Genomic DNA, 12,500 nt, shown 5'->3' on the forward strand with positions numbered 1-12,500 from the left:
CTCTTGGCCAACTTGTTGTGTGCAAGCACACTCCACCGAGACACTTCGTATCACCACTTCTAATAATTCGCTTTAGGTGTACGTGCCTTACTCACGCAACCTTACTCGTATCATTTTGTGTGTTTCCAGCAATCCAACACTATGTGAGCTATTCCAACTTGTACGTTCAACTGGTGAACATTATGTTGTGAAGGCGAGCTCCACTGTACTTACCACCGGGTATGGTGTTCGTACAACCATCAGTAAACATGCGAACCAACGACGATCGAAGGAATGAATTCCGATCTCAGCATCGTTGGCTATGATCGGACAATTTACGGGCTTGCAATCCTCTACTTTCCAAGACCACAGTAGCGGTCTTCAACGTGCGTTCAACTTTCCAACACTTGTGAGCTATTCCAATCTATGCGTCCAACTGGTGAACATTATGTTGTGAAGGCGAGCTCCACTGTACTTACCACCGGGTATGGTGTTCGTACAACCATCAGTAAACATGTGAACCAACGACGATCGAAGGAATAAATTCCGTTCTCAGCATCGTTGGCTATAATCGGGCAATTTACGGGCTTGCAATCCTCTCCTTTCCATGACTACCGGAGCAGTCTGGAATGTGTGTTTCCAGCAATCCAACACTATGTGAGCTATTCCAATCTATGCGTCCAACTGGTGAACATTATGTTGTGAAGGCGAGCTCCACTGTACTTACCACCGGGTATGGTGTTCGTACAACCATCAGTAAACATGCGAACCAACGACGATCGAAGGAATGAATTCCGATCTCAGCATCGTTGGCTATGATCGGACAATTTACGGGCTTGCAATCCTCTACTTTCCAAGACCACAGTAGCGGTCTTCAACGTGCGTTCAACTTTCCAACACTTGTGAGCTATTCCAATCTATGCGTCCAACTGGTGAACATTATGTTGTGAAGGCGAGCTCCACTGTACTTACCACCGGGTATGGTGTTCGTACAACCATCAGTAAACATGTGAACCAACGACGATCGAAGGAATAAATTCCGTTCTCAGCATCGTTGGCTATGATCGGGCAATTTACGGGCTTGCAATCCTCCTATGCACCTGGCAATGTATGGTAGTGTTTCCTGCTGCTTTCCTGATTTGGATGTGTACCATGGCCTTTATCAGGCACTCTCTACTAGCTCCGGAATCGAACCCTGATTCCCGCTTCCCGTCACAACCATGGTAGTCCTCTACACTACCATCAATAGTTGATGGGGCACAGTCAAGTGAAAGATCGGTACCAGACTTCAACTCAATCGGCCGATTGGTTTAACTAATAAGTGCACCGGTCCTACCACCTTCAGAAGCAGCATTCCCGGCCTGTTGCATGTATTAGCTCTGGTTTTCATCAATCTTCCCCTGCTGTGTTATACTGAGCTTATGCGGTTTCTCGATTGTCGTGCAAAGTGTGTTATCACACATACCCAATATGCTCAACTCTCATGTTCGTTTGACGCACCAAACTTTATTAGTGATGCACCACACAACAGGTTTTAATATACGCGATCGTGTGTGTTTCAGTGTGAACTTGGTGCGCCAAGTCCATTTGTGATGCATCACTTAGCTAACCATCTTTCGGGACTGTTTAGGGTATGTGCTCCTCCACATCTATGCTTACTCGTACACATTCTCTGTCAATAGGTTTAAGATCGGGCATTCTACCATATCATTGCCTTAATGCTTTCAAATCAAGGCTACCAGGGTAGCCTAATTGCGTTCGAAACTCAACTTGTGAGCTGTCGGCCCTAGAAGTTTTTTAGGCTGCTAGGACCTCTCTCTATATTTTGCCTTTGGACTTCTCGAAGCTCAACTTGTGAGCAGTTCCATGCACCACTACCCGTATCTCTTAGCTTAGTTCTAGCCATGTGCGTTCAAAGCTCAACGTTAAGCTGTGTCCTGCACCACAATCGTTATATAATAAGCTTATCTCTAAGCTTTTTTGCGTTCAATGCTCAACGTTAAGCTATCCCTTCGCTTAGAACCTCGCTCTACATTTTGCCTTTGGACTTCTCGAAGCTCAACTTGTGAGCAGTTCCATGCACCACTATAGGTATCTCTTAGCTTAGTTCTAGCCATGTGCGTTCAAAGCTCAACGTTAAGCGGCCTCATGCACCACAACCCTTGTATCTTAAGCTTATCTCTAAGCTTTTTTGCGTTCAATGCTCAACGTTAAGCTATCCCTTCGCTTAGAACCTCGCTCTACATTTTGCCTTTGGACTTCTCGAAGCTCAACTTGTGAGCAGTTCCATGCACCACTATAGGTATCTCTTAGCTTAGTTCTAGCCATGTGCGTTCAAAGCTCAACGTTAAGCGGCCTCATGCACCACAACCCTTGTATCTTAAGCTTATCTCTAAGCTTTTTTGCGTTCAATGCTCAACGTTAAGCTATCCCTTCGCTTAGAACCTCGCTCTATATTCAACTTTCAGATACCTCAAAGCTCAACTTATGTGGTCTGCTATTGCTCTTGAACGGGTACAATATCTGACAGAGGGGGGTTTTTGGCCCAAATTATGCATTATTAGTTTAACCTCCGTCGCAGAACCACATTTGACCAGGTCGAGAAAAAAATTTTTTCGTGACGACCTGGTCCCCCATAGTAGGGAATGAACATGACATCTTAACCATATTTGACCATTTTCAAATTTCTCGTCGCGGAATCATGACTTTACTAGTAAAATTTGTTCCGGGTAGGGACCTCCCATACAAAATTTTCATCGCTCCAAAAGTGATTTCGTTTCACTTTTCAACATTTACAAGGTCCATAAATCATGTTTTGAGACGATATGGAAAAAAAAATTTTTTGCCCGTCTCGACCAACTCGACCGATGGTGACCACAGCAGGGTGCTCCATACAAATTTTCCTTATGTGGAATTTTCAGTGTAAAATAAGGTTTCTCCAATCGATCGCGGGTTTCACTTTTCATCATTTGCTAGGTCTAACTATGATGTTTTGAGTGGTCCCGCAAAAATTTTTTCTTGGACCGGGCCTTCCTTCCCGGCCCTGTCGGTGTGCTCTGCAGTAGGGTGCTCCATACAAATTTTGCTTATGTGGAATTTTTCAGTGTAAAATAAGGTTTCTCCAATCGATCGCGGGTTTCACTTTTCATCATTTGCTAGGTCTAACTATGATGTTTTGAGTGGTCCCGCAAAAATTTTTTCTTGGACCGGGCCTTCCTTCCCGGCCCTGTCGGTGTGTTCTGCAGTAGGGTGCTCCATACAAATTTTCCTTATGTGGAATTTTTCAGTGTAAAATAAGGTTTCTCCAATCGATCGCGGGTTTCACTTTTCATCATTTGCTAGGTCTAACTATGATGTTTTGAGTGGTCCCGCAAAAATTTTTTCTTGGACCGGGCCTTCCTTCCCGGCCCTGTCGGTGTGCTCTGCAGTAGGGTGCTCCATACAAATTTTCCTTATGTGGAATTTTTCAGTGTAAAATAAGGTTTCTCCAATCGATCGCGGGTTTCACTTTTCATCATTTGCTAGGTCTAACTATGATGTTTTGAGTGGTCCCGCAAAAATTTTTTCTTGGACCGGGCCTTCCTTCCCGGCCCTGTCGGTGTGCTCTGCAGTAGGGTGCTCCATACAAATTTTCCTTATGTGGAATTTTTCAGTGTAAAATAAGGTTTCTCCAATCGATCGCGGGTTTCACTTTTCATCATTTGCTAGGTCTAACTATGATGTTTTGAGTGGTCCCGCAAAAATTTTTTCTTGGACCGGGCCTTCCTTCCCGGCCCTGTCGGTGTGCTCTGCAGTAGGGTGCTCCATACAAATTTTCCTTATGTGGAATTTTTCAGTGTAAAATAAGGTTTCTCCAATCGATCGCGGGTTTCACTTTTCATCATTTGCTAGGTCTAACTATGATGTTTTGAGTGGTCCCGCAAAAATTTTTTCTTGGACCGGGCCTTCCTTCCCGGCCCTGTCGGTGTGCTCTGCAGTAGGGTGCTCCATACAAATTTTCCTTATGTGGAATTTTTCAGTGTAAAATAAGGTTTCTCCAATCGATCGCGGGTTTCACTTTTCATCATTTGCTAGGTCTAACTATGATGTTTTGAGTGGTCCCGCAAAAATTTTTTCTTGGACCGGGCCTTCCTTCCCGGCCCTGTCGGTGTGCTCTGCAGTAGGGTGCTCCATACAAATTTTCCTTATGTGGAATTTTTCAGTGTAAAATAAGGTTTCTCCAATCGATCGCGGGTTTCACTTTTCATCATTTGCTAGGTCTAACTATGATGTTTTGAGTGGTCCCGCAAAAATTTTTTCTTGGACCGGGCCTTCCTTCCCGGCCCTGTCGGTGTGCTCTGCAGTAGGGTGCTCCATACAAATTTTCCTTATGTGGAATTTTTCAGTGTAAAATAAGGTTTCTCCAATCGATCGCGGGTTTCACTTTTCATCATTTGCTAGGTCTAACTATGATGTTTTGAGTGGTCCCGCAAAAATTTTTTCTTGGACCGGGCCTTCCTTCCCGGCCCTGTCGGTGTGCTCTGCAGTAGGGTGCTCCATACAAATTTTCCTTATGTGGAATTTTTCAGTGTAAAATAAGGTTTCTCCAATCGATCGCGGGTTTCACTTTTCATCATTTGCTAGGTCTAACTATGATGTTTTGAGTGGTCCCGCAAAAATTTTTTCTTGGACCGGGCCTTCCTTCCCGGCCCTGTCGGTGTGCTCTGCAGTAGGGTGCTCCATACAAATTTTCCTTATGTGGAATTTTTCAGTGTAAAATAAGGTTTCTCCAATCGATCGCGGGTTTCACTTTTCATCATTTGCTAGGTCTAACTATGATGTTTTGAGTGGTCCCGCAAAAATTTTTTCTCTTAGCCAATCGACCCTTTCGTCCATGTCGGTGTGTTCTGCAGTAGGGTGCTCCAACCAAGTTTTCCTAATGAAAGTTTTTCGTGGTTTCGTGTGAGTTAAAAACTCCGGAACTTGGCTTATTTTCACCATAATTTCCACATATGGTGACCAACTCAATAAACGTTTTGTGCGTATCCTATGGACAGTTTTTCGCGTTCAACTTGGTGAACTAGGGTTGTTTTCCCGAAGGGTAAAAAAATCTGGACTTAGCCAAATTTTGAAATCTCCAACCAATCTTGGCCTGTTAGATTATCTTGGTTGGGTTGCTATGGGCTGCTACGGCCTACTTGATAGGCAATGTTTCAACTCTTGGAAGCTTTCGTGGTTGTTTAGAACTGTCCATGGCCTTCTTGATAGAAATGGCTTATCGTGGCCATGGACTTAGCAACATTTTGAGATCCAATCTTGGCCTGTTAGATTATCTTGGTTGGGTTGCTATGGGCTGGTACGGCCTACTTGATAGGCAATGTTTCAACTCTTGGAAGCTTTCGTGGTTGCTAAGCACAGTTCGTGGCCTTCTTGATAGAAATGGCTTATGGTGGCCATGGACTTAGCCAAATTTTGAAATCTCCAACCAATCTTGGCCTGTTAGAGTATCTTGGTTGGGTTGCTATGGGCTGGTACGGCCTACTTGATAGGCAATGTTTCAACTCTTGGAAGCTTTCGTGGTTGCTAAGCACTGTTCGTGGCCTTCTTGATAGAAATGGCTTATGGTGGCCATGGACTTAGCAACATTTTGAGATCCAATCTTGGCCTGTTAGAGTATCTTGGTTGGGTTGCTATGGGCTGGTACGGCCTACTTGATAGGCAATGTTTCAACTCTTGGAAGCTTTCGTGGTTGCTAAGCACTGTTCGTGGCCTTCTTGATAGAAATGGCTTATGGTGGCCATGGACTTAGCAAAATTTTGAAGTCTCCAACCAATCTTGGCCTGTTAGATTATCTTGGTTGGTTTGCTATGGGCTGGTACGGCCTACTTGATAGGCAATGTTTCAACTCTTGGAAGCTTTCGTGGTTGCTAAGCACTGTTCGTGGCCTTCTTGATAGAAATGGCTTATGGTGGCCATGGACTTAGCCAAATTTTGAATTCTCCAACCAATCTTGGCCTGTTAGAGTATCTTGGTTGGGTTGCTATGGGCTGGTACGGCCTACTTGATAGGCAATGTTTCAACTCTTGGAAGCTTTCGTGGTTGCTAAGCACTGTCCATGGCCTTCTTGATAGAAATGGCTTATGGTGGCCATGGACTTAGCAAAATTTTGAAATCTCCAACCAATCTTGGCCTGTTAGAGTATCTTGGTTGGTTTGCTATGGGCTGGTACGGCCTACTTGATAGGCAATGTTTCAACTCTTGGAAGCTTTCGTGGTTGCTTAGGATAAGAATCCCGACGAGAAAGGTTTCCCGGACTTATAAAAATAACCGATTAGCCCCAAGGACACATCTTCCTTGAAAGGCTAATCATGCACCACACACCACACCACCCATAGGCTTGCAAGCAGCACTCTTGTCGAGTGCAGCAAGCCTATGCTCACATCAACTACCGTACACGTACCACCATAGGCTTGCAAGCAGCACTCTTGTCGAGTGCAGCAAGCCTATGCTCATCAACTACCATACGTACCACCACAGCCTTGCAAGCAGCACTCTTGTCGAGTGCAGCAAGCCTATACTCCACGAACTAACCACTTCACCACCAAGCATGGGTCGCCTGAGAGGATCGATGCGAACGCATCTCTACAACTCGCAGCTCCCAGCCTGTAGTCCCGTCGTTTGCGGGCGGTCGAAGGTGTCGAAACTAGTTGTATCCACGGTCGACGGGAGCACAGCCACCAGGGTTCCCTGTGATAAGGTACTTCCACGTGCAGCGTGCACCCGCCCGTTGCGGCTCAGTCTAGTGCTATAGCGGGGATGAGACGGCAGTGTGCACGGGGCAGCACCGACGGATCTCAGAGGGTTGTTAAGCCCGCTAGCTTCCGATCACCTAATGGGTTTATGATGCGCTATCAGCTCGGATTGGATACGACCTTAGAGGCGTTCAGGCATAATCCAGCGGACGTAGCGTCATACCAAAGTCCGGTCGAACTAGTATTGAGCCAGTGGTCCGTACCTGTGGTTCCTCTCGTACTGCACAGGAATTCCGTTAAGATAGCAGCATACAGCACACACCAGTAGGGTAAAACTAACCTGTCTCACGACGGTCTAAACCCAGCTCACGTTCCCTTGAAAGGGTGAACAATCCTACGCTTGGTGAATTTTGCTTCACAATGATAGGAAGAGCCGACATCGAAGGATCAATAAGCCACGTCGCTATGAACGCTTGGCGGCCACAAGCCAGTTATCCCTGTAGTTGCGAGCGAACCTCCGTAGTGAACGGACGTGTTGTGGATGAGCTCTTGTCGACGCGTGCGTGTGAGTGTATACTGTGAGTGCATACTGAGTAAGACAAAGTGTGCGAAAGAGACACCAAACGGCCACCGAGGACCTTGGTTCCACGTGTCCGGCCCCCGATCTCGGCCGCCGACCCCCCACCCAAATTTCACCCCCCCACCCCTTAAGGGGGGGGAGTTTTTCGTGGGCAGGTTTTTGTTGAATATTAAGGCGAATTGTGAACCGATCCGGACGATTAAGGTGTCGTTGGATGAGTCTCGGTAAGACGCATCTTACAAAACTTTGTATGTGTGTGTGTGTGCGTTACACCGGAAGTGGCACTTGAAAAACTGTGAGTTTTTGGTGGGGGACCGTTTTACCCCCCAAAAAGTGCGTTAGTGATCTTAAAAACACTTGAGGACTATAAGTGAGAATATCCCGCGTCGATAGAGTGGTCTAACATTTTTGTGCGACGAACCGTTGCGGAGTTATAGGCTTCCAAAGTTGGAGGTTTTGGCGATTTCCGGCGTCTTTCGTTCCCATACATTTTGTATGGGACAGCTGTTCGGTTGCGCGTTCTTGGCCGTGTACCGTGTGTTCCTGTGTGCGTGCGTGTGTGCGAGTGTTTGGAGTGAAAATCGGCCGTATCAGCCAGGCCACGCGTGCCAGGGCTTTGGCTTCAAGTGTCCGGCCCCCGATCCTGGCCGCCGACCCCCCACCCAAATTTCACCCCCCCACCCCTTAAGGGGGGGGAGTTTTTCGTGGGCAGGTTTTTGTTGAATATTAAGGCGAATTGTGAACCGATCCGGACGATCAAGGTGTCGTTGGATGCGTCTCGGTAAGACGCATCTTACAAAATTTTGTATGTGTGTGTGTGTGCGTTACACCGGAAGTGGCACTTGAAAAACTGTGAGTTTTTGGTGGGGGACCGTTTTACCCCCCAAAAAGTGCGTTAGTGATCTTAAAAACACTTGAGGACTATAAGTGAGAATATCCCGCGTCGATAGAGTGGTCTAACATTTTTGTGCGACGAACCGTTGCGGAGTTATAGGCTTCCAAAGTTGGAGGTTTTGGCGATTTCCGGCGTCTTTCGTTCCCATACATTTTGTATGGGACAGCTGTTCGGTTGCGCGTTCTTGGCCGAGTACCGTTTCTGTGGGGAGTCAATCAACGCGCTACGTCGCCGCGAGTCGGGGAGAACACCTCCCCCGACTCCCCCCCCCCTCCACCCTCACCCGTAACAGTGAGAGGTGGAGATGTCGTCGACGGGGCGAACCCTCCGTTCCAGGACGGAGTCAACGGAGGAGAGGCCGGCGAAGCTCTCCACTATTCTGGAGCCGCGAGTGGCTCTTACACGAACATCTGTTCCGGGAGCGAAGCAGCAGTCCCCGGAAATGTCGGAGCTGAGACAGCTCCTCAATGAGACGTCGCTCACCAACGAGCAGCTGCGAGCGACGATCGTGGGTCTGCAACAGGAGATCCAGATGCTCCGGCAGCAGATGGAAACAAATGCTGTGCAGGCCCGGCAAGATTTGCAGCTGGCCCGAGAGGAAGCCCGGATGCGCGAGACGCTGGCTCGTGAAGACAACGAGCGCCTGCGCAACGAGCTGAGGGAGGAGCGAGCCAGCTTCCAAGAGCTCCTTGCACAGACACTGGGCTATGGAGGCAGCCAGAAGCAGCAGTGGCAGCAGCAGCAGCAGCAACAGCAGCAGCAGCAGCAGCAGCAACAACAGCAGCAGCAACGTCGTGAGCAGCAGCAGCAACAGCGACAGCAGGGAGCGGTGTCGGCAACGGCAGCTCCGCTTTCAGACCCGGAAGGCGGCTCCTGGGCTGAAGTGGTGCGTCGTAAGCCGGCCCGGCAACCGGGGAACAAGCCGCAGCAACAGCAGCAGCAGTGGCCGCAACTACCGCAACGGGCAGCGGTTCAGCGGCAGCCGATCGCAGGACCGTCTAAGCAGCAGCCCCAGCAACATCAGGGACAACAGGCCCGGGGTAGCCAGCCTGGAGCACAACGAGGAGGTCGGCGTCAGCGGCAGCGAAAAACCAAGCCGGACGCTATTGAAATCGCCCCAGCTGAGGGACAAACCTGGACGGAGGTGTACCAGGCTGTCCGAACGGCTCCAGAAATGGAGAAACATGCTGAGGCCCTAGGCGTCGGGCGACGCACCACACGCTCCAGGCTTGTCATGGAGCTGAAGGAGAGCGCGGACGCTGCAGAAGTTCTGCAGTGCATCAAGCAGGTCTGCGCAAAGGCAGAACGGCCGGCCTCAGCTCGGCTGGTCACGCCTATGGTCGAAATCCGGTTGGACGCTGTCGACCCTTTAGCGAAGGAGACCGATGTGGCGATGGCGCTGACCAACCTGTGCCAATGCGAGGTGGAGGAGACATCGGTTCGCCTGCGACCTGCCTGGGACGGCACGAAAGTGGCGATAGTCCGCGTAACAGCCAGGGCTGCGGAGGGTCTGGTCGACAAGAGCGTCAAGATCAAATACACATCGTGTCTGATCCGGAAGGTGGCTCCTCTGCAGGCGCGTCAGCAACGGTGCTACAAGTGCCTCGAGATGGGGCACGTCCGAGCTGCGTGCAGGAGCGAAGTGGACCGCTCGACAAGCTGCATTCGCTGCGGGAAGCCGGATCACCAGGCGAAGAGCTGCACGGCGGAGGTGCGCTGCGTCGTGTGCAGCGGCCCGCACCCGGTCGGGCATCCGACGTGCCGGCGCTAAAAGTGCTGCAAGTGAACCTCGGGCGAAGCCGGGCAGCCCAAGACCTCATGCTGCAGACGGCTCGCGAGTTAGGGGCTCAGGTGGTGCTCGCCTGCGAACTATATCGACCACCTCGGGATGATCCGCGGTGGGCCATCGATGCGGAACAGAGTGTGGCGATAATAGCAACAGGGGCGTACCCTATTCAACGGCTTTGGGGGAGCGTCGTCCCGGGACTCGTGGTGGCCACCATAGCGGGAGTAACGTTCGCCAGCTGCTACGTGCCACCCAGCAGCGGCATCGAAGACTTCGTAAGCTTCCTCGGTGCGGTGGAGGTGTCTCTGGTCGGACACGCAACATCAGTCCTGGCCGGGGACTTCAACGCCTGGAACGAGGAGTGGGGGAGTGCGCGCACCACCCGGAAGGGGCAGGAGCTCCTGAGCGTGGTGGAGCAGCTGGCGCTGCATACGCTGAACCGCGGCAACGTGCCCACGTTTAAGGGCAACGGGGTTGCGCGGGAAAGCGTTATCGACGTTTCTTTTGCCAGCCAAACTATTGCGCGACCGGACTCCTGGCGCGTGCTCGATCGCTTTTCCAGCAGCGATCACGCCTACGTCCAGTTCCAGGTGGGCATCCCAGGACAACGTCCCACGCGACGAGGCGAGCAGCAGCAGCGAAGTCGAGACGGGACAGCCAGACACGCCGGGACCCGGTGGAAGACGACGCAATTCGATAACAAGTGCTTCGACATCGCCCTCACATGCGGCCACTTCGAGCAGGTCGCAACTCCGGAGGGGCTGATCGGCGGACTGACTCAGGCGTGCGATGAGATAATGGAGAGAGTACACGGGGCTACTTTCCATCGCAAGCCCCAGGTGTACTGGTGGTCTCCGGAGATCGAGCGCCTGAGGGAGGAATGCGGAGCAGCGGAGGCCGCCCATCGCAGGGCCCAACCTCCGGAGCGTGCGGTGACGTCGGCCAGGCTGCAGAACTGTCGACGATTGTTGCAGGCCGCCATTCACAGCAGTAAGGAAGACAGTATGCAAGAGCTGATCGATGGGGTCGAAGCCGAGGTGTTCGGACTCGGTTACAAGGTTGTTCGAGCAAAACTACGTAACAGGGCACCACCGGAAACGGACCGAGCCGTACTAGGTCCGATCGTCGAAGCCTTGTTCCCGGACCATCCGGCATTTGAGTGGCCGGACATCGGCGCGTGCAGCGAGGCTCTGAGGCCGGTCACGACCTCGGAAATTCTTTCGTTGGCCGAGCGGATGGCGTCCTCCAAGGCGCCAGGGCTGGACGGTATCCCGAATGCCGCAGTGAAGGCGGCAATGCGGAAGCACCCGGAGGTCTTCGCCAAGGTGTACAATCAGCTGCTCGAGCGAGGGGAGTTTCCTGCGGCATGGAAGGAGGCACGCCTTGTGTTGGTCACGAAGCCAGGTAAGCCGCCGGGCGATCCGTCGTCGCACCGCCCGCTGCTAATGCTGGGAGCAGTCGCCAAGGGGTTCGAACGGCTGATCTTAGATCGGCTGAACGACCACTTGGAGGACAGCGATGCTCCTCGCCTGTCAGCAAGGCAGTACGGGTTCCGGCGCGGTCGCTCCACGCTTCAGGCCATCGAGCGGGTGATAGAGCGAGGACAACACGCGAGGACGTTTCACCGCACCAACCAGCGGGATCCTCGATGTCTGGTGGTGGCAGCACTGGACGTCAGGAACGCCTTTAATTCTGCCAGCTGGAAGGCGATCGCGGTTGCCCTGCAGAAGCTGATGGTCCCTGCAGCCCTCCAGAAAATATTGCGCAGCTACTTTTCTGAGAGGAGGCTGGTGTACGAGACCAGCGAGGGGCCAGTGCGTCGTACGGTCACGGCGGGCGTTCCACAGGGCTCAATCCTGGGCCCGACCCTGTGGAACGCGATGTACGACGGCGTGCTTCGGCTGGTGCTGCCTGAGGGCGCCGAAGTGATCGGCTTTGCGGATGACGTCGTGGTGCTGGCGAGCGGGACGACGCCGGAGGCAGCGACGGGACTGGCGGAGACGGCGGTAGCAATGATCAGCTCGTGGATGGCGCAACACCACCTGGAGCTTGCTCCGGCCAAGACCGAGCTGGTCATTGTGTCTACGATGAGACGAGACAACACCCGAGTCCCGGTGAGTATCAATGGCGTAGAGAAACTGCCGACCCGCACCTTGAAATATTTAGGAGTTGTCATCGAGGACCACCTGTCGTGGAGGCCACACGTAGAGCAGGCCACGACGAAAGCGCTCCGTGTGGCGCAGGGGATTTCCCGGCTGCTCCGAAATCATGGTGGGCCAAAGAGTGCGAAGCGGCGGCTGCTTGCATCGGTGGTGGACTCCACCCTCCGCTACGCCGCGCCGATTTGGCACGAGGCAGTCCGACTCCGGGAGTGTTGCAGACAGCTGAACCGCGTGCAAGGACTGTACGCACGGCCAGTAGCTCGCACCTTCATTACAGTGCGCCATGAGGTGGCAACGGTCCTTGCCAGCGTCATCCCCATCGTGCTGCAGGTGACGGAAGACGCTCGTTGCTACCAGCGGCATCGGA

Source organism: Anopheles marshallii, assembly GCF_943734725.1.
Source record: "Anopheles marshallii chromosome X unlocalized genomic scaffold, idAnoMarsDA_429_01 X_unloc_69, whole genome shotgun sequence".
In the NCBI taxonomy this organism is placed as follows: Eukaryota; Metazoa; Arthropoda; class Insecta; order Diptera; family Culicidae; genus Anopheles; species Anopheles marshallii.